Source organism: Sminthopsis crassicaudata, chromosome 2 (assembly GCF_048593235.1).
Source record: "Sminthopsis crassicaudata isolate SCR6 chromosome 2, ASM4859323v1, whole genome shotgun sequence".
Lineage (NCBI taxonomy): Eukaryota > Metazoa > Chordata > Mammalia > Dasyuromorphia > Dasyuridae > Sminthopsis > Sminthopsis crassicaudata.
In genome coordinates this window covers 659,293,445-659,315,576 of record NC_133618.1, presented here as the reverse complement: position 1 = coordinate 659,315,576, position 22,132 = coordinate 659,293,445, and the positions used below count along the sequence as shown (strand labels likewise).

The window sequence follows — 22,132 nt, the reverse complement described above, 5'->3', positions numbered from 1 at the left end:
TATTTCTTATGGAATAACATTCCATTACATTCATACCCCATAACTTATTCAACCATTCCCCAACTGATGGGCATTCAATCAGTTTCCAGTTACCACTACAAAAAGGGCTGCTGCAAGTATTTTTGCACACAGGGGTTCTTTTTTTATGATCTCTTTGGGATATAGACTCAGTAGACACCCTGCTGGATCAAAAGGTCTGTACAATTTTATAAGCCTTTGGACATAGTTTCAAATTGCTCTTCAGAGTCGTTGGATGAGTTCATAACTCCACCAACAATGTATTAATGTTCCAGTTTGCCCACATCCCCTTTAACATCTTTTTCTGTCATCTTAGTCAGTCTGAGAGGTGTGAATGATAGCTTGGAGTTGCTTAATTTGCATTTCTCTAATAGTGACTGTAGAGTACTTTTTATATGACTAGAAATGGCTTTAATTTCTTCCTCTGAAAATTGTCTGTTCATATCCTTTGACCATTTATCAATTGGGGAATGGCTTGTATTCTTAGAAATGTGCGTCAATTCTCTATATATTTTAGAAATGAGACCTTTATCAGAAACACTGGATGTAAAATTTCTCCCCTCGCCCAGTTTTCTGCTTCTCTTCTAATCTTGACTACATTGATTTTGTTTGTGCAAAAAATTTTAAAATTAATATAATCAGAATTATCCATTTTGCATTTCATAATGTTCTCTACTTCTTTGGCCATAAATTGTTTCCTTTTCCACAGACCTGAAAGTAGACTATCCTTTGTTCTCCTTATTTGCTTATAGTAACACCCTTTATGTCTAAATCGTGAACCCATTTCAGTTTTATCTTGGTTTAGGGTGTTAGGTATTGGTTAATGCCTAGTTTCTGCCATACTATTTTCCAATTTCCCCAACAATTTTTGTCAAATAATGAATTCTTATTCCAGAAACTGGAGTCTTTGGATTTGTCAAATAGTTACCGACTATTGTGTCTTGTGAACTTAATCTATTCCACTGATCAGTGGAATTTCTTAGCCAGTACCAAATGATTTTGATGACCTCTGCTTTATAATAGATCTGTTATAACTTTTAGATTTGGTATAACTAGGCTACCTTTGTTTGTATTTTTTCATTAGTTCCTTTTTCCAGATGAATTTTGTTATTCTAGCTCTATAAAGTAATTTCTTGGCAGTTTGATTGGTATGTCAATGAATAAATAGATTAATTTAGGTAAAATTGCCATTTTAATTATATTGGTTCTGGCCTTAGATTTTTACTAGCTATGTGACCTTGAGCAAGGTACTTCATTGCTCTGCCTCAGTTTCCTCATCTACAAAATGGGGAGAACACCTATCTCCCAGGGTGGTTGTAAAATGCTAGGGAATACTAATTCCCTTCTCCCATTTTAAGGTTCATTCCCCCTCCCCCCGTTTCTGATTATTTCTGGCCGTCTTGCTCATTCACTCATCCCCTTTCACTGTTTCTCCTCCCTCATTTCCAGTGCCTTTTATGTCTTTATGTCTCTTTTCCTTTTCTCCTTTTCACTTTTCTTTCCTGTCTCTATCACTTTTTTTATCTCTCTCAATTTTCTGTCTCCATTTTTGGCACTGTCCTTACCTGCTCCTAGGGAATGGCAAAGAACCTGAAAAGAGAACATCTGTGGGAGGAAGAGATTAGGCTCTGAAGAAAAAGAAGAGATGGTAAAGGCCTTTCTCAGTCTACAAATATATCAAAATACGTGAAAGATTAGGAATCTAATCCCAACAACAGTAACTCTCCTCATCACTGATTGATATGGGGATCACAGAGCTATGAAAGTTTTATTAGCTAGCTGTGTGACCTTGGAGAAAACATTTTTCTTCATGAAGGCCTGATTTTTCCCTTCGTAAAATTAGGTTATTGGACTAGATAGATTCTACATTTTCTTGAAACACTGACTTTTTAAACATTCAATTTTCAGTTCCAAATTCTATCCTTTTCTCCTCTTCCCCAACTTATTAACAAGACAAGAATAATCATTAAAAATATATAGACTTGTAGAATTAATATCCTCATTAGCCATGTTCCAACTAAAAGAAATAGAAGAAAATATGCTTTAATCTTACTCTGAGTCTAGCAGCTTTCTTGAAGTGGAAAACGTGTGAGTATTGGAATTGTAGTTGATCATTATATTGATCATAGGTACTAAGTTTTTCAAGATTGATTATGTTTACAACATTGCCATTACTGTATAAATTATTGTGATTCTGTTCACTTTAATCTGCAGCTATTCATACAAGTCTTCTCAGGCTTTTCTGAAACTACCCCTTTCATAATTTCTTATAACACAGTAGCCATTCAATTACACTTATACCCCATAATTTGTTCAACCATTTCTCACTTGAACTGGAATTCCCTCAGTTTCCAATTCTTTATTTATAAAAAGGGCTGCTGGAAATATTTTTCTACATACGTTCACCTTCTTTCTTTGATCTCTCTGGAATATAGACATGGTGATGGTATAGAACTGGGTCAGAGGGTATAAATGATTTAATAACAGTTGGAGCATAGTTCTGGATTTCTTACCTGAATGGTTAGATTGGTTCACAGCTCCACCAGTATACTTATTTTTCCACATCCCGTCTATCATTTGTCTTCTTTTTTTTGTCATTTTAGTCAATTTGATGTATGTGAGGTGGTATCTCAGAACTGTTCACAGCACACATTAACTTGTGCATTAGTATAAAAGGTATATATCTTGTCAGGTCTTATCCCAGATAATTGTACTGCACGTTTAATGGCCTTTAATAAAATTCTAGCCACAAGCACTGGGTAAGGAGTAAGGCTTTGTTCTGATGGTGCTGGGAGGTTCACCCTCTATCACACTGTCTCCTTGATGAAGGACTGCTGTGGGTGCCTCTTGTGTAGCAAAAACTGATATTTCCAAGGGTTTTTGAGTGACTCAACCGTATTGGATAAAGCCAGTTCAACTTGTCTCAAAGCCTCTTGAGCTTCTTTTGTAAGTTGGCGTGGTGAATTTAAAGCACTGTCTCCCCTTAAAATGTCATATAATGGTTGCAATTGACAGGTAGTCAAACCTAGCACGGGACGCATCCATTGGATATCTCCTATCAATTCCTGGAAGTCATTTAAGGTGTTTAGCTTCTCAGTTCTTAAGGAAAGTTTCTGTACTGTAAGCACCTTAGGATATACTTCATATCCTAAATATTGAAAAAGAGCATGTCTTTGAATCTTTTCTGAAGCTATGTGCAATTTATAATTCCTTAGTGTTTCTATGGTTTTTTGTAGACATGCTTCTAACATTTGTTCCTCAGGTGCACATCCCAATATATCATCCATGTAATGTAATAACATTACTTTTGGAAATGCTTTTCTTACTGGAGTAAGAGCAGCAGCAGCATACATTTGGCACATAGTAGGGCTGTTTTTCATTCCCTGTGGCAAAACTGTCCATTCATATCTTTTATAAGGCTCAGCTGGGTACTGAAAAGGCAAATCTTTTCACATCCTCCTTATCTAGAGGGATAGAATAGAAAACAATCCTTAATGTCTATAACCCACAGAGGCCATTCTCTTGGCAACTGAGTAGGAGATGGAAGTCCAGGTTGAAGAGTTCCCATAGTTTCCATCTGTTCATTTACCTTTCTTAAATTAGTCATCATCCTCCATTTTCCAGATTTCTTTTTTTACAACAAATACTGGGGAATTCCAAGCACTTAGAGAAGGTTATAAGTGTCCTTGGTCAAGTTGTTCCTGTACTATGTCTAATAAGGCCTGAATTTTATCGCTACCTAAGGGCCACTGTTCTATCCACACTGTGTATCAGTTTTCCATTGGATAGGAACAGGTGAAAGTGGTGGCAGGCCTTCAGCAGCAGCCCTGCCTAAAGAACCGAAGTACTCATTTTTAACCCTAATTGTTTTAAAATGTCTTTTCCCCATAGATTGATGGGGATTTTTCAACTATAAAAGGAGTAAAAACTCCTGTTTCACCTTCAAATATCCATCTCAAAGGGGCAGCACTAACTTCAGCTGCTATTGATCCTCCTACACCAGAGATGTAGGTGTCTGCCTTAGTCTTTGGCCAGTGACTGGGCCAGTTGGCACCTCTAATGACTGTGCGATCTGCACCTGTGTCTACCAGTCCTTCTAATGCTATGCCATTTATATAGATGGTGAGCATAGATCGGTCAGCTGTCACAGCTGCTGTCCAGTATATTCCTGGGTTTTTCTGCTTGGAGTCAGAACGTGGGTGACTGTCACCAGATTGCTTATTAGGGATCTGTATCAATAAACCCGATGCTACTACTTCCCCTGGTTGATAAGTCGCACATTGTCTACCTGTGTTAGTGACTGGGATATTAGCTACACATTCCCCAGTTTCCCACATCAGTGTATGAATGAACACTGTCCTTTTCCTCCTCCCCCTTCTCCCTTGGCCCACAAAGGTGAGGCTGAGGGAAGAGGAATTGGAAAATTCCCCAAAGGCTGATTTAAAATCCAATCCAAGCTTTGCACATAAAAAGAACTAAACTTCTTAATGGAAGAGTAATCAATAAATTCCTTAAAACAATAATGCACGAGGTAAACCAACAAAATGCTAAGAATTTCTCCAACTGAAGTCCATGTGGTTCTTTTATTTCCTTCCTTAGCTTCAGCCATTGGTTTGAACTCTTCCTGTTCTATCTGTAGTAACCTAGCTTTTTCTTCTTTCTCTATCTCAATCTGTAGTTTAACCTGCAATTCCAGCAACTCTTGCTGTCGCATTTTGTACTCTATACTGTCATACATACGCATTAGCTCTAGGTTGCTCCCTCTCCGAGCTATATTTAGTGGGTGTGGGGATAGCCTTCTGGGAGCTTGATTACAAGCTTCCTGCTGTTCTTCAGTGGTGATCTTTGTTAAAAGATCTTCCATCTGGCTCTTTAACCTACTTACCTGGGTCCATATTGCTTCTCTGCCTTCCCTCCTAAGTGGAGTTTCTACCGGATCTTTCAGAATCTTAATTCTGAATATTAAATATTTTCAAAACTTCTCTGTTTGAGCGCCATTTGTAGCATGCACTCCTGGCAGTTACAATTACTAGTCTATCCTAGGTCCAACAGAGTACCTTTGACCACTGACCTTTGCAGTGTGAACTCTACCCAGCTCGCCTCCTCTGAGGCCACGATCTCTTGAACCTATAGTTTAATAACTGGTAGTGCACTTAAGAACAGCCACGTGTAATCTTAAAAGCCTTTATTATACCTACTCACATAATGCACTGACTTGATGCCCTGACTTCTTGGTTCCCTAGTGAACACCTGGTCAGAAGACCCATGTGTTCACTACTAAAATCCTTACCTCTTTTGGCTATCCATCTTGGCTTGGCCACCCAGGCTAGGGAGCCAGGGTGAAGAGCGCCAGGGTAAAGAGAGCGACTGCTGTCTGCAGTGGGCTTATATAGGGCCTGTGAGGTCACACACACAGCCAACCAGCAAGACAGTCACCCATTACGAAGCTATCTCAATATGGCCAAGATCCCACCTACAAGACAGTCCTAATATCCACAGAAATTTCTTCCGGGCCTCAATCTCCCGTTGCACCATGTCCACCCATTTAAAGGGCCCTTACAATTTCCTTCTCTTGTTTTGCGGGAACCGCATCCTTACAATTTCTTATTGAGTACCAAATTATTTTGATGATTACATATTTGTACTATCATTTGAGATCTGGTACTGTTAGGCCCCTTACTGTTTTTTTCATTAATTTCCTTGATATTCTTGATTTTTTGTTCCTCCAGAGGAATTTTCTTATGATTCCCTCCACTTAAAAAAACCCTGACATCTTGGAGCTCAATTCCATAGGTGCTGCCAAGGAACAAATGAGAAGAATGGGTCTATTTCTTTGCAGTGATCTTTTCTGGAAAGTCCATGGTACCTAGTTGACATTGGGAGTCAAATTGATGGTTAGACAAGGGGAGAAAAGGAACATAGAGGAAACTTAAACTTCCATTTATTTCACCTGTAGCAACTGCGAGCCTATAGCTCTTAAGTGGAGATAAGTTAGCACAAGATTTCCCTAATTTCGATATGAAGATGGCTTCTTCTGTGAGATTCCTTTCTATATTAACATTTCTTAACTTTTTATCTAATTTGATCACTTCTCTTCTTCAGTTTGAATCTCTTTCTGTTGTGGGTCAGTGTATTGGTGGAACTGAGGGTGGGGAATGAGGGAACTCCACACACTCCCACAATGTCAGCTAATATTGTATAAGCAAGAAGTGATGGTACAGACCTGGGGCAGCTGGAGTTAACTTTGTCCTCAAGCAGATCTGAAACTTCAAGGAGAAGGATAAAAGTAATAATTTTTCCAGGAAGCTCCTGAACCTCTTGGTTTGCTGTTTTTTTAACCTTCTGGTCCTCCAGCTTTTATTTGTTTTTATCCTCTGAACTGCTTGTAAACCTCCCTGAGAATTGCTCCCAGCTGAGGGTATCGCAATAAAAGGAATAATTGCTTAAGCCTTTTTGGCTCTTGAGTGATCCACTATATCAGGCAGCCCGAACACTTCTCAAATCCCACACTCTTCTTTTCTCCTTGGCTTTTTGTATTTATTTGTCTTTCAGGCTTTCTATATTCCTTTTGGAATCCCTCAATGTCCTTTTCATTGTGTGCCTCATAATCTTCATAAATTTGTTTTTTTTTTTCCTATACATACTTGATCCCTAAGTCTAGATATCATCCCACTTCCTGGTCCTTGGGCCCTACCCATGATATCCCTTATCACTGATATACTTCCTCTTCCTAAGATTCAGTTTCAATTTCTGATACTTCCCCATTTTGGAAAAATTCACCCCTGGTTCTCAGTCCATATCCTTAGCACTCACCACTATTCCTTAGATTTTTTCCATTCCTAACCAGTCCCATTCCTAATACCCATATCCTCTTCCTCTAATATATCTGTCCCTCAGGGTCTCATCTCATCTCTGATAATCTTATTTAATTCCTGAGTCTCATTAATCATTCCTGATATTAACCTGCGCCCGTTGGTATACAGCCCCTAATCTCTGGTTCTCATCCCTTTTATTTCCAATTAATAGTTGTGCTGGGCTTTGCTCTGGGCAGAATCCCATGGAACATTTTTATCTTGATGACAAAGGGATTGGAGATCATATCATACAAGGACTAATTGAAAGAACTGGAGAAGAAATCTGGAGGGCTATAACAGCTGTCCTCACATATCTCAAGGATTGTCATGGGGAAGAGAGATCAGGTTAGGCCACCTGGGCAGAACTAGAAATAAGGGGTAGACAATGCAGAGAAGCAGATTTTCCACAACATAAGGACAATTGGAATCATCCATGTATGGGACAGGAAGCCTCAGAGGAGGCAAAGGCTAGAAGATCATTAATTCTTGGCATATAGCTATAATGATTGTTGCCTAGGGACTACCATTTAGTGACAAGTTGGACCAGATGGCTCTGAAGTGCCACTTCCCTTAGTCTCTTAACTCAGAGTCTGTGATTCTGTCACATAATCCTGAAGCTGTAGTACTCCGTCCCTGGTTCTACTTTACATTCTCATTCCTGATATTAAACCCTTAGTACTGCTTCTTTCCAGGCATTGAACACCTGTCCCCTGCCACTGCTACTGGGTCTTTTTTCCAATGCATGTATTAATTTATATTATTATAAATTTGGTGGCTTGATTTATATGTTCTCTAGTTCATCTCCAAAATGTCTGAGCTAATCCATGATCCCATCCACAGCAATGTTCCCAACTTCTTAGCATTTTTCTGCTAATGAGAAGATCGTTTCCCCTCTTCAATTTAAACTGTATTTTGATCAATAATGACAGCCATATAAACATGAGAGAGAAAAAATTAAATCTTACCTAATCTGCTATGTCATTTTATATAATAGAGCTAGACAAATGACCATAAAGAAAACAAGAAATACATTTCCCATGTTTGTTTTCAAGTCCTTCCAAAGTTCATTCATCTTATGGCTTTTTTTTTAGTAGACAGTTGTAGTCAACATGGGAATAATTCTGGTACTGCTGATCTTTTTTTTTTTTTGAATCACTAAATATAGGTCTTCCTGTCTTTCCTGATATTTAACATTTCTTATTTCTAACTATCACATCATTCTACTGCATTAATATAAGGTAATTTATCCATATACTGCTCAATCATTGGCTATGTAGGAGAAATCTCAACTTCCTATTCCTATTCTTCATCTAAATTATTTTCTTCCCTAGATATAGTCAAACTCTGTATTGGTTGTGTGTAGTTTTTTTTTCAATCACAAATAAAGTGAACATATATTTTTGTATAGTCATGAATAAATTTGCATCAATGTGTTATTTTCATTTTAAATGATATTTTCAGGGCAAAGTTTTGTAAAGGGATTCCTGGGCCAATAAGCTTAGCCAGTTTTGCAACTCTTAATGTATATTTCCCAGCTGCTCTCCAAAATGTTTGAGCAAAATCTATGACCCCCCCCCAATAGCAGTGCAGTAGAGTTCTTATCTCCCCACAGCTTTGCCCTTAAGAGAGAGGATTATTTCCCCTCTTACTTTTGCTATTCAGATGGTTTGGTATAATGAGCTTCTTTCTGCTATCTGGGGACTGAGTGTTCCAATAGATTGTAAGTTTCTTGAGGGTAGGTTTATCTTATGTATTCCCAGGACAAGTCGTGGTACCTTGAACACAGCAGGTGATTAATCAGTGCTTCATGTTGTTGCTGCTCTCTCATGACTTGATTGCCAAGGTTGCTCCTGTGGGGGCCACAGATGGGCCTTTTTTAGCTTAGCAGCACATCTCCTCAGTCTGGGTGAATCAGGACCACACTTGCAGAGGCAAGTTCTGATGGTCTGTGGTATTTGCCTCCAGAGTTTCCTTTTTGTTCTTCCTGTGGGCTATCAGCTGCAAAACATCATTCTTGAAGCAGGACCTACTCTTGGTGGTCCTGCTCAAACACCGAGTTCTAGAATGATGATCTGGAATTCTGAGCTACTTCTGTTTAGGAACTAATGCTGATGTAGTAGCTTTATTACTTAACAATTGGCATTTTTAAAGAGTCTTGGCCAGTATCCTAAGATAGCCCACGACTGTAAATAACCTACTTAATTCCTGGTCAGCCTACTTGTATTTCTAGCAGTATATATGTTCCCAAGAAGCTCCATGAGAGAAAAAGAAGGAAAGGAGAAAGATTTCAACACTGGATATTTTTCTTTAATGAATAAATGCTTCTTGACTTGACTTATTGACTACCCAGTCAAAAAAAAGAAAAAAAAGGACAGTCCTCACAAATTAAACAATATAGCATATAAAATGTTCACAAAGTACGTGGTAGAAATGATCTTGAAGAAAGCTTCATAGAACATTATATCCCACAGTGTCCTAGGCCAAAATTGTTTGTTGGGGGGATTTTCTGGGATATGTTGCTTATCTACTGGCTTACCATATCTACACATTTCCATGGGCAGATTAGGGACCATACATCAATCAAAGAATTGTGGTATCTCAGAGGCCATTTAGCTAAGCTATATTTAAATATGAATTTCTTCTAAGTACATCCCTCCAATAGGGTCATTCAGCTTCTGCTCTTAAGCGTCCTACTAGTAAGGCTCAGGAAGGCTATTGCTCCAGGAAATCCATTCCATGCTGGAACAACTCTTTAGTTGGAGGCCATTTTTTCCCATATGGAACCTAACTTTACCTCATCTACTCCTGGTTCTGCCCTCTTGGACCCAAGAAATATAAGCCCAATCTTTCTTCCAAAAGATAGTTCTTCAAATACATGAAGATAACTATTAACGCTGTTGGAAGTCTTTGGCCCTTTGCCATCTTTTAGGCTGCTTCTGCTTTGTCATTGCCTTCACAAATTTAATTGTTCAGAAATGGGTATCACACTCGTGTAGTGGTTTGTCTGGAACAGTTTGGTGGAGCTTTTACCTCTTTCCTTCTGGATACAGCTTTTCTTAAAACAGATTAAATTTACATGAGCTATTTTGATGCCAAGTCACCCTATAGAGTAGACCCATGTTAAAAGCAGTTGGTTCACATACAAATCAAACTCGTGTCCTTGGCTTCCCTTGTCCATTCCATTCCACCCCATTGGAATCAACAGGGGAAGCAAGCTATTGCTCACATCTTAATCTGAGTTGTAGCCAACAAACTCCTGCTCTGCATTCATCCTTTTGTTTGGATGTCCCTCTTAATCTTTGAGAATTATTACTGGAAATTATTAGAGATGCTTGGAGCCACTGCAGGAAAGGAGCAATGTAGGTTCTCATCCTGGTGAGCTGCTGACTTGCTATGTTTCTCTGTGTGACTTTTTTCATCTCTGTATTTTTAAATTTTATAAATCTTTAAAATGAGGAAGGACCAAGTGACTTCCAGCAAATTCCTTCATCTCTGGGGACCTCTAAATGAGACCTTTTCAAATCCCTCCAGCTACTATTCTCCCTTTTCCCCTCACCTAATACTTATATGTAGTTTTACATATAAATGGTTAGCATTTATATAACCTTTAAGGCTTTAAATTTTATATAATTTCATATTTTTCTAACTAATAATATGTACATAGGTATTTACTTAACCTTTTATAAACTTAAAATTTTACATAACTTTTAAGACTTTGACATTACTTTGCATCTGGTTTTTTTTTGACCCTCAAATCCATTCTGTAAAGAAAGTTGTTATTATTCTCCCAATTTTATAGGTGAAGAAACTGAATCCAAAAAAGGTTTAAAAGATTTGCTCAGTCACACAGCTAGTAGGTGTCTGAGGGAGAGGTAGAATTCAAGACTTTTTGATTTCCACATTCTATTCACTGTCATATTTCCTTCACAATCTGTCATTTTACCTTTGTATCCACAATTCTTAGCACAGTTCATTGGATATAGAAAGTGCTTAATGAACAACTATGATCGCTTGATCTCACTTTTCTCTTTTGAAAAAGGCTCTGAATTCAGAGAATTCAAAAGAAGCAATGCAAACTTTCAGTGTTGATAGTAAAAAATTGCAAATCACTAATAATAAGAGAAGTTCAAATTGAATCAACATGGAGGTTTCATGTCACACCCATAAATTTTAACAAAGAAGATGAGGACTGTGGGAAGTCAAGACCTACTGATTGAACTGTGAATTGACCTAACCATTTTGGAGAAAAATTTGGAATTATGTCAGAACAATTATTAACTCTCCATGACCTTTGATTCAGTGATTACCTTTCCTCTCCCTACTATGGGCATATAATTCAGAGAGTTCAATAACAGAAATGAAGGCCTCATATACCTTTACCAAATTGTCTCAGGAGCTCTTTTTGTAAAAGCAAAAAGCTAGAAGCAGAATGAGTGTCCATTAATAAGAATGATATTCATAATCAACTTTCTGTGTATATTTGTAATAGAATCTCCTGGCAACATAGACCTTAGTGGATTGTAAGGGAAGTTTGAGTCAGCATTGTGATATACCAGCTAAAACCCTAATGTAATCTTGGTATGCATTAAGAGAGGCTTAGTTCCCAGAAATAAGGAGGTGAGACTCCTGCTGTGCTTTAGAGACCATATTTCAAGTACAGTTTTCAGTTGTGGCTATGATAGCTAATGAAGGCATTGACAACCTGGAGGAGATAGAGGCCAACAGTCAGGAGAGTCAAAGGGATTTGACTCCATGCCCTTAAGGAGTTATTAAAGGAATTAGGGATGTTTAGTCAGGGAAAAGAAAAGACTCAATTATCAACATCATAACTCTTTTCAATAGATTGCCTCTTCAAACAGAAGTTGGATGTTGTATTAGGGGTTCCTTTTTAGATATGAGTTGGTTTAGATGACTCCTAAAATTCTGTGATCTTGTGATTTTGGAAAAAAGACAAGAATGGGAATTTACAAATCTCGACTCTAGAACCAGCACATTATTCACTGTGCACTTAGCTGTCTGTCTCTATTTCAATATTATTTGTCTTGCCATTTCTTTGCAGTGAAGATGAGTGACTTAAGAGTAAATAAAATGTTTAAAAAAATAGGAATTCAGGGACACTTGGGAAGACTTTATGTTAATTAATACAAAGGGAAGTAAAGAGAACCAGGAGAGCAGCATACGATTGCAATAGTATAAATTAAAAGGACATCAAAACAAGTCTGAACTATGACTAACTGTAAAGATGGTGCTTGGTTTCAGCAACCAGATAATGAAACATACTCCCCCTCAGGAGAGAGGTGGAAGAATCTGATAATGGACTATTGGTCTATGTTGGTTGGTGTTGCTGTATTGATGCATTTTGCCCAAGGATTTTGTTTTTTCTTGGTTCTAGGGGTGGAGTTGGTAAAATTGGGCAGTGATGGTAGTACTGAAAATATAAAAAGCTTCAATAAATCCACAAAAAGATGAAGCAAGGAAATTGGGATAGAGGCTTTCAACGTATTTTTTTTTTGACTTTGAGACCAATATCCTCTAAATCTGTGATATTATCCATCCTTTCATTTAGAGGAACACTGTGAAGGAGAGCCACCTTTTTTTCTTCTTTTGAAGAAAGGACTAAATAAATAAAGGAGGTACAACAGTCATTCTGTTGAGAAAGTCATTCTGATTTCTTTTTTGTTTTTTTTAACTTTGATAAGCCAAATGAAAGCCAGAGCCAGAAAAGTCAGCATTTCTGAGGATTAGAGAGAGCTACACCTCTTGTCCAGGATCTTGGGCTCTCTGCCCTGCTGTCAGACAGGCTGACCTATTTGATTCAACCCTGAAAGTTGTTGAGAAACCTGTTTCTCTGGGCCTGGTCAAGCTAATCCCTGGGCTAATGGGATAGTAATTACCAACTTTGTTTATTGAGGCCTCATGTTACCTTGGGCCTCTTTTTTATGTTTCATCTGAATAAATACAGGTATTTGAGAAGAGGGGGGGGATCTTGCATTTCCCTCAAGAAAAGGTTAAAAAATGTATTCTGAACCTTCTTTTTCCTACACCCATCAATGCACACAATATCCTAAAATGTTCCTCAGAGAGCTTACTGAAATAATGCCCTCTGGAAAACCTCTGGATACTGGGTCTTGGGAACCATGAGCGGTCATTTGGCTCAGCTTTATGTTTTTGTTACTGTTCAGCCTTTTTAGTTGTGTTCAACTCTTTCTGACCCTGTTTGGGTTTTTCTTGGCAGCGATACTGGAGTGATTGGCCACTTTCTCTAGATCATTTTACAGATGAGGAAACTGAGGCAAACAGAGTTAAGTGACTTGTCCAAGGTCACACAGCTAATAAGTGTCTGAAGCCAGATTTGGGACTCAGGAACATGAATCTGCCTGACTTTAGGCTCAGCACTCTATCCACTTTGTCACCTAGATGCTTTATAATTCTCTTCAAAATAAATTTTATTTAATAAAACAGATCCATACTTCCTTATTTTGGGCTGCAGCCACAAAGACCACTTTCCTTCTGCTATGAGATTCCTCTTTCCCAGACAATTAATGAATAATTAATCATGAATTTATGAAGCACATACTTGGTGCTAGACACTAAGATAAAAATGAAAATAGTCCTTGTTCTCAAAAAAGCTCATGTTCTTTAGGGATGGCAACATGTATAGAAATCACTATACATAAAATAAAAAAGAGATTTTCTTTTAGGGTAGGATCAGGAAAAAAATGTAGAAAGTGGTTCTCAAATTGCTTTGAAGGACATACATAAGGAAATTTAAGACATAGGTAAGGAGGATCTGAATATTAGGCATAGAGCACAAAAGCATGGAAATAGAGAGGGAATATCATCTGTAAAAATTAGGAATTACACAAATCCAGTCTGGTTTAAAAATAGTGTGAAAAGGAAAAGAAAGTATTAAAAAGGCTGGAAAAGTGTGTTTAGGCTTACTTGTGAAGAGCCTTAATGTCAAATAGAGAATTTATACTTTATCCTTGACTTCTAGGAAGCCAGTGAGATAGACAGAAAATTTATTACAAAGTAAAGCTCTGCAGTTCTTGGAGATCATTGCATGCAATAATAGTAATATTGTAATGATAATCAGCTATGAAAGAGTTGGCTACTCTGATCAATACAATGATCCATTACAGTTCCAAAGAACTCATGATGAAAAATGCTATCCACCTCCAAAAAGAAAACCAATGAATTCTGATCGTACATAGAAGCAGATTTTCCTTCACTTTATTTTTATTGCCTTTCTCCCCTGGTAACAAGGCTAATGTGAATGGCTAATCTATATCATGGCTATCTTATTTCTTGCCTTCTCAGTGAGTGGAAGAAGGACTAGAAGCAGGAATTGGAAGGCAGGAATAGAGAATTCAGAACTGAAAATTTAAAAAAAGAACAGAAAAAGAACAATTAAAGCTTTGTCCATAGCAGAGTAGAATGGAAATTATTCTTTTTGTAGTACCCCAAGCTGTTTTATTTTGTTATGTAACTTAGCACATCATAGATGCTTAATGTATACTGAGTGGAATAGGGTCCATTAGATAGGAGAGGTTAGATTAAGATAGTATAGTATAGAAAGGAATAGAAGGAACCCCAAGGGCCTCCCATTTAACATAGCCCTGGCCATCAAAGTTTTTGAAAGAAAAACAAACAAATAAAACCAAACCTAAACCAGTCCCTCTACTTCTGGGGAAACTACCAGTTGCTAAAGGTTGGGCCAATTCTCTCTCTTTGTCTGTCTCTGTCTTTGTTTCTCTGTCTCTCTCTTTCTCCCTCCTTCCCTCTCTCCCTTTATCCCTCTCCATCTCTATATCTATATACACCCCCCCCATTTTTTTGTGGCTTGTATTGTTGGTACCTGAAAGAAAACTTCTGAAACTGTCAAGAATCAACAGATTTTTAAAATTTGTAATGTAAGAGAGAAGAAAAAAGGAGAATGGAGAGAGGGAGATTTTCGACTGGCTATTATAAGGTACAGAAAAACCAACTTACCATTAAGAAATACCTGCTTTAAAAAAGATATGGGATCTATGACAGAGAAAAGCAGATAACTAAACACCTGCAGAAATAGGGTAGAGATAATCTAAATACCAACTTCTTAAATTGTGGTTCAAGAACTCATGTAGAATCTTGTAACTGAATGTAGGAGTCATTAAATTATGATTATCAGTAAATGTTTGATTTGTACACCTATTTTACATACCTATATACCTGTAGTCATGTAAAAATGTCTTTGGCAAAAAAGGGTTCGCTAAGTGGGAAAAGTTTAAGAAGCCTTGCTATAGATGGCACAGTTACATGTAATTACTGCAGAGAAGTATCTATGGGAAAGAGAAAGTATAGGCTATTTCTTCACATATATATTATATCTTGTGCTCACTCAGCAAACTGCAGTCATCTATTAATTACTTGAAGCCAGAATGAAATTCTTTAAGTTCAAAGTTAAACTGTATTTGTGACCTCAGAAGCAAGGAAGTCCAGCTCATCCATTCAATTCAAGCTTTTATTGAATATCTGTTATGTGCCATGTCCCGAGCTGTAAAGACAAAATGAAACAACTCCCGCTTCAAGGAACTTATATTTTATTGAGAGGAAACATATCATAAAATTAAAAACCATCTATACAAAGTGATTTCCAAGGGGCAGCTGGAAGAAGGGGTCGCCCAGGAAGATTGCTATTAGTTAGAGAGAGCTTCTAGAGAGCGGGGTTCTATCTAGTCCCGGCCCTGACTGTAGGTTCTTGAAGAGTGGAGTAGGGATGTCAGTAGGATGGGCTGGCATGGGTGGGAATGAGGCCCAAGGAATAGAGTTTTAGGTTGGAGAGCCTGAAAAACAATCAGAGACATAGATCTCCCTTCACAACATACTGCAATTTTTCATAGAGATTTTATAGAGATTTTTCATAGAGATTCATAGAGATTTTCATAGAAAATTGAAATAATTAGCAATGAGACCCAAGGAGTTCAATTCTTTCTGTTGAAAAGTCTCAAGTCTGTGAAGACCTTTTCCTCTTCCTCCATTCCCTTTCCTCCTGCCCTTTCCCCCAAAAAAGCTCAAAAAAAATTACCCGAAAGTGAGCCTGGGGCCCAGGAAAATAAGAATGCTAGGTGTGGTCCACACCTGTTGCTGTGTCCTAGCAACAACCTCTTGGAAAAATCCCACAGGACTTCAGCTGACTAGAGCAGTCTCATAAAGGCTTTGGATTCAGAAAAAAGGAGGAGTGTGAGTGGGAAAGCTCATTTAAAAGGCACCAATCAATTTGCTGGGACAAACTTGAGTCCTATTGAGTGTATCTTCTCAGATCTAAACCAATAGGATGAGAGAAATCGGGCTGGAGTCAGCCAATCACACAGTTCATAGACTGGGAATTTAAATGAAAAGAGTAGCTTGGAGGTGGAAAGCTCCTAACTTCAATGCGTGGGTCCATGAGATCTCGGCTTGAAAGGCCAGGTGAGTGTGGCCTTCCTTCCCTGCTCTACAAGTCAGTGTTTGACAACTGGCCTGGCTTTGATTTCTCTGGGAGTGCCTTCCCCTTCAGCTGTTTATTTTTGTTTATTCAAACGCTGCCTCTCTCTTGTAGGTCTTTTGATGTCTGCTGGTGGACCTTTTGAAGCTCGGGAGGAACGAGGGGACTTCCTTTGGAAAAAACTCAATTCCCCAAGGAACTGATGCTTGTTTGTGGTTGGAGCAACGAATATTGCTGCTTATCCCCCTGGCTCTTCTGAGAAGCCCCCCTGCCAAGCCTCAGAATCCGGTGAAGCTTTGCATCCTCATTCTCGTGGGTACAGTCTTATCTCTTCCCCATTCCCCACCCCCCCATCTCCGCCTCCAGAGACACATCCTTTCCATCTTCCCCATGGACCAGTAGTGTGTCATCTCTCCTAATTGTAGCTTCTGCTGCTTATGTGCTTCCTGGCTCCCTCAGGGAACAGGAACCTTCTCAACAATTTGTCTCTTTGTGCAGTGTCCCGTGGCAACGGGAACCAGAAACAAGTCACTTGTGGAGAGCCTGGGCAGGACCAGAATATCACTGTGCTCCAACCTTAGGTGATCTTCCTCATCCTCAGGTGAGTTGGCTTGTAGAGTCCACTCCATCTTTCTGCTCCGTGTGCGCGCCTGCGATTGGGGGTGGGGAGAGCTTTCCTTCTTTTCTGGATTTTCTGTATAGCCTGTGCTGAGTTAGATACACGGGGGTTGCCTCAGTGGGAATAACCAAGGTAAAGCTGACATTTTTAGCCTGAATAGTAAGCTCATTATGGTGAAATATCCCTGGGAAAGGACACATTCCTTGTTTGCTCTCCTTTATCTCTGAGGTACCCAAAAAGCTTTAGAATTTGATCTGGAGCAAACAGCCACTGGTGTGGCTATTCATCTGAGAGGTTCACATTTTGGGTAATGGAAGTGTCTTGCAGTTTTCCAGCATTGGGAATTCTGGGTTCAAGTCTCAGCTTGGCTTCTAGCTGGGTTCCTCTGCAAGTGGAAGGTAGCATCCTTATGGTCCCTTCCGGCTCTTAAAAAAATCCTCACTGAAATATATATAGAAAAATTGCACATGTTTAACATATATTGGTTTACTTGCCATCTAAGGGATGGAGTGGAGGGAAAGGAGAGTGTAAAAATTTGGAACACAAGGTTTTGACAGGGTGAATGTTGAAAACCATCTATTCATATATTTTGAAAATAGAAAAGTCTTTAACAATTTTTAAAAAGGAAAATACTTTCCAAAAATATTTTGCACTGAAATAAAATAATTCTTCTAAAAATCCAGAATTTTTAATTTTTAAATTTAAGAGTTTTTTAAAAAGAAAAAAAAAAGAGACAACCTATTAGGGAATATATACTCTCTGAAGGTAAGGATGGTTTCATTTTCTTGCTTCTGCATCTACAATGCTGATCTATAGTGAGCAGCTTAATATATTTAATGAATTGAATCCAACAGACTTTTGTGTAGCTTGCTCAAGCCTGATGGTTACTTTGGAATCCATGGTTCTTCTCAGACTACTCTTTGAAAATCTCTGAGGGAGGAAGAAGGAGAAAATCTACTGGATAGGGGCAAGGGGAGAAGGTAGAAAGATGGAGTTTCTAATATTAGCTTTTCTTCTATTTCTACAAGAAATTTACTTTTCCTTTAACTCTAGGATTTTCACCTAGGGAGAACTTGATTGAATAAAATGAACCCATTTCAACTAGATCTCTTAGCTTTTACATTTGCCTTTTGATCTTTTAAAAGAGATTATTAGTATGCTCGTTTGATGAGAAACAATAATTTTTTTCAAGCCCAGAATAGTGATAAGGACCTTCTTATAAGGGAAACTCCTCATTCTAAAGCAGAGAGGTATTTGTACTGTCAATGTCAAGTCTTAACGTTTCTGGGGCATTGAGAGGTTAAGTGACTTGTCCTGGATCACAAAGGCAAGAATTCTTCAGAGGAGGGACTGAGATAGAATATATTGAGATATCTGCTGGCCAGTTTGTTGCTTTATAATGAGTACTTATTTGGTATGCTCTGGATGCTTGGGGATACCAAGTCAAAAACAAAACATTTCTGGTCCTCAAGGAGTAAATCTACTGGGGAGAAACACAATGTATACAGCTAAATAAATACAAAGTAACTGCAGGGAGGAATGATAAGAACTGGGTTGGATTAGGTAAGGTACAGGAGATACTAGGGTAGGGGTGAGTAGGGAGACTATCCCAGACATGGAGAAGATTAGTTTGTTCAAAGGCACAGAGATGGGTAATGGAATCTCATGGATGGGGAACAGCAACAAAATGGCATCAGAAATAAAGTTTTGTAACTTCTGTCTCAAAACCTAATGGTATGGATCTCTTTCCTCACTGGAAAGAAAGCTTTCAAGAATTTTTGCCTTCTATAATTGTCCTTAGGGTCAAAGATTTAAAGTTGGAAGGTACCTCAGAGAACATCTAGTATGAGCCTAGAGTGACTTAAAATAAGCAGTTGTAAAGTATTCTCTTTATGTTGAATAACTGCATTTCTTTCCCATATTGACCCCATCCCAGATTTCCAAGGATGGGTCAGGCAGAAGATAGGTCACTTCCTACTCTTCCAGGCCACTTGCTATTATTTTATCTCCTCTTTAGATCAGCTAATCAATTTACAGGCATTTACTAGGTAACTATTATACGTTGGGGATACAAAGATGGGAATGAAATGTGTCCTCTAGGAATCTGCAATCTACAGGGGACCGGACAAAATATATGTAGTATATACATATTAGCATATACACAATAAATACAAGGTATTTGGGGGGAGACCATAGAATTAGAGCTCATTACCTGGTTTTGGATTCCTTTGGCACTCTGGTGAAATCTATGGACCCTTTCTCGGAATCATGTTTTAATACCTAAAAATAAAACACTTAAGATTATCAAGGAAACCAAATGTTAATAAAACTAAAGATGTAATTTTTTTGGGGCCCATCCCAGGCCATGGATGCTGCTTTAGAATATGGGGTCAATGATCAGGAAGGTTTCAGATGACCATATACGGTCTGAGCTGAGCTTTGAATCAAGGCTACTTTGGATTTGAAGAGGCCTGATTGTTGGTGGTGTTATTTCATGTCCAACTCCCCATTTGGGGCTTCCTTGGTACAGATACTGAAGTGATTTGCCTTCTCCAGTTCATTGTACAGAGGAGGAAATTGAGGCAGAGTGAAGTGACTTGCTCAGGGTAACTTAGCTCGTTGTCTGAGGCCACATTTGAACTCATAAAGATGAATCGTTCAAGTTTCAACCCATAGTGCTTGAGGCTGAAGGCACCGGACCAAATCAACAAAGAGTGAAGGAAGGATAAAAGATGATCTGTTCTGATAGAAGGGATTGCAGAATTCTTCCGGGATGATGCTGAAGAACAAGAGGGGACTTGCAGTGAATCAGTATCAGCAGCGAAGCTCTTTACTTCCTCCTCGTAGCCCAGGGTGGAGAAGGATACCCTCTGGCAGTGACAGAGGAACGGGATTATTTGGGGGAAAAGCCAAGCCCTGTGAAATGTAATGATTTGTTGTACCCAAGTACTAGGAACAGAGAAGATAGCAAAAGGGGAGTGCAGAACACTTGGGTTAATAAGCGAAATTAGGTAAGTAAGATCAGGGGTAAAGGGAGAGAGACAAGCAGCTGCAGCTAGCTAGCTTGTCCCAAGAACCAGGTAGGGCTAGCTGCACAAACAGTCATCGTAAATTAATGATCCCTAATCTAAAACATCTTTACAAAGGATATATATATATGCAAGGCTCTATCCCAGGTGCTGGAGATACAAAACCCGAAGAGTTGGCCCTTGCCTGGAGGGAGTTTTTAGTCGATCTGAGGAACACAAGCCAGACTCGGGTAAATAGCGAATACTGTGTTTGAGTCGGCGGAGTAGGGGTGGATCGGGAAAGACCTGTCAGGAGAGCTAAGACTTGAAGGAAAGCAGGGACTGAAGAGGTGGGGAGTAGGAGGGAGCTCATCCTAGGCACGAGGGACAACCTAGATGGAGGCACGAAGTGGGAGGAGGAATGCGGGATTGAAATGAATAGCAACCAGGCCAGTTTAATTGGAATGTGCCACTCACCGAGGAGAGTGTGAAGAGTTTGGGGCCAGACTGTTCAAAGTCATGTTGGGAGCTTGCACTTGATCCTTAAGGAAGGACGGAGCCACGGCAGGTTCTTGAGGGGATCTGGCAGGTCTGTGTTTTTGTTTTGGCAGCTGCGTGCGGGCGGGATCGGGGAAGGGAGAGCCGGGAAGGCGGAGGATCCGGCCCTTGTCGGAGGCGGGAGAATCGGTGATGAAATAAGTCTTGGGGCGCTCAGATGAGAGACGGATAAGGAGTGTTTTGGAGCTGGAGGTGACCAGACTCGGCCGCTCGTAGGGGAGGGGCGATCTGAGAATGATTCTGGAAAACTGCAAGGAATCCCTCCAATTTTTTCTTGGCGGCTCCGCCCTCTCTTTTAATGTGACATTTCTCCTTTTGAACAATTAGAATAGTTTTCTTTTTATTCAGATAAAGCACGTGGGGCTGGGGGCGGGTACGCGACGCCCGAGTTTTAGTTGCTCATCCTCGTAGCAACATCCCTTCATACTGGGTTTAGCGCTGAAAGGGACCTCGGCCAGCCGGCCTTCGCCAAGTGCTCACAGGAGTAGACTTGGAGCCAGGGACACACGATAAAACGTAAAACGAGCCCCCCTCCCCCAAACACCTCTTCTGTTTCCAGGCGGCTGCGCTCCCTTGAGAGATCCTGGCTAAGTGAGGACCCCGCCTTTCCCCCTCCCGCCCCGCGGTCGGGCTGGACGGCGGTTAACCCTCCTAGTTCCGTATCTAGCAGGACAAGGTAGCGCCTTTTCTCGGGTCTCTCGGGAGCTCCTTTTGGCTTGTTGGGTCTGGCCGCCCCGGGTGCAGGCGGACGGCCTCGGGCGTTCCAGAGGCTCTAACCTGGCGGCGGCGGCGGCGCGCGGGGGTTCTCCCGCTCGGCCGAGGGCGCGCCGTCGGGGATGGGGACAAGGGCCGGCGGGCGGCGGCAGTCGCTCCACATCCTGGGGGAAGTCTGTGAAACAACTCGCCCGGGCCGCAGCGTCCGAAGGCGCCGACAGTGCGGGGCCAGGAGGAGCGTCGGCAGTTAGTGAGACGAACATTACCGAAAGGCCGGTGAGGAGACTGTTTTTGACTTGTGGGGTAAATGTTTAACGACCAGCTCTACAAAAATCGGAGGCTGACATTTTCTCCACGGCTTCCTTGAGTCTCCACGATCGGGGCCGAACACTGGCCCTGAACATTTAACAAGCGGCTCCGCCCCTCCCCCCCGGCCGGCCCTCGCCCGGGTTTTGGAGCGCGGCGGGGCGGGAAGGCCCAGGGAAGCCCGCGCAGCTCCGGCCGCGCTCCCCTCTCCGCGGTGTTCCGCACCCCGCTTTTCCCGGTGACTCTCGGGCTCTCCTCCCGCCCCGTGCACTTACCTGGTCCGATATATGTCCCCTGTGACTGGGGGGGAGGCCCCCGGACCCCGGCCCTGCAGCCCGGCCCGCGGCACAGGGCGTCTCGCCCGGCAGGGCGCCCCTGGAAATGAGGGGTCTGCAGCCCCCAACTCTGGCGCTGCAAAGAGCCTCGCACCTCGCCTGCGTTGGGTAAAAGCCTCTCGGAGTAAGGATGAAGTGGAGGGTGCATGTCCTTCGCTTGGCCACCAGATGGAGACTTCGCGCTTTCTCGGTTTTCGGGGAGGGCGGGGGCGCTCTGTCTCCGGTTTCCCTGCGCGGTCGTCAGCGTCGCCTTC

The 22,132-nt window shown here is 40.6% G+C and overlaps 1 protein-coding gene and 1 long non-coding RNA gene across 5 annotated transcripts in view; one reads left to right on the top strand and one right to left on the bottom strand.

Annotated features, from left to right (window-relative positions):
• Positions 1–15,433: 15,433 nt before the first annotated feature.
• Positions 15,434–22,086, bottom strand: LOC141558966 (uncharacterized). The gene is made up of 3 exons (XR_012487190.1): positions 21,819–22,086; positions 19,170–19,237; positions 15,434–17,398 (listed from the first exon to the last, which is right to left on the bottom strand). It is a non-coding gene; the product is annotated as an uncharacterized LOC141558966 (long non-coding RNA).
• The window catches only part of SGPL1 (sphingosine-1-phosphate lyase 1), a 69,862-nt gene continuing 64,164 nt past the window's right edge, over positions 16,435–22,132 (top strand). Inside the window, exons 1-2 of one of the 4 annotated variants that reach the window (XM_074296911.1) lie at positions 16,435–16,650; positions 16,837–16,939. The gene's annotated coding sequence lies outside the window, so the exon portion shown is untranslated. The other 3 variants (XM_074296915.1, XM_074296912.1, XM_074296909.1) reach the window with 3 other exon arrangements.